Below are 859 nucleotides of genomic sequence, written 5' to 3' on the forward strand. Positions count from 1 at the left end.
ACTTGTTGTCGTAGTCACTTTTTCAAATTTATGGCTTTCTATTATAAAATCACATAACGCTGTTTGCAAGTGGACTACTCATTTCCTACTAATAATAAACATTACTTTATTTAAACATTTTATGTGTAATTTTGCTCTTGCGACAAATTTGGTATGTAAGAGTAAACAGGCAATGATTAATTTTATTACACGGCGTGCGAATTTGCACACATTAAAAGAGGAAACTGGTTACCTCTCTTAATATGCGCAAATAAATACAATTTTTTTAGTGTATTTAAAGTTTTTTCAGTAAAATTCATAAAAGTCTCCTTAAATAAATCAAATTTAGTTTTTTGAACTGCATTGAAATATTCTTTCTTTTTAAATTAACAAATGAAAATATGTGATATGAAAGATTTTACTACAGAAAGAGTATAATTTACTTTATATATGTATATCGTCGTTTAAAGTACAAAACCGCGTATCGTCATTCTGCAAAACCGCGTAACTGACATTTGCTGCCAAAAGTAGGATTTGCTCACACAAGCTCAATCCTTATCCATTCGTCCTGAAATATACTAGCCAGAAATGCGATTGCTTTATAAAAAAGAGAACCATTTTGAAATATGAGTGTTCTTACTCTCTAGAAAATAATTTATGCAACGTCACATACGCGGTTTTGCATTTTGTTGATACGCGGTTTTGTACTTTAAACGACGATATGTGTATTAAGATCTTGCTTAAATCATCCTTTTAAGATAATTAAAGCAATTGCGCTTATACCTATTTTGGTGCGATCTCTTCATATGTTCATTGCTTCGTTCACAAAAAATAAAATGCTTTAATTTCACGCTTAATAGCGATTCTTTATACGTTCAGA

Source organism: Rhagoletis pomonella, unplaced genomic scaffold, assembly GCF_013731165.1.
Source record: "Rhagoletis pomonella isolate Grant_MI unplaced genomic scaffold, Rhpom_1.0 Rhpom_scaffold_04212, whole genome shotgun sequence".
NCBI classification, from domain to species: domain Eukaryota; kingdom Metazoa; phylum Arthropoda; class Insecta; order Diptera; family Tephritidae; genus Rhagoletis; species Rhagoletis pomonella.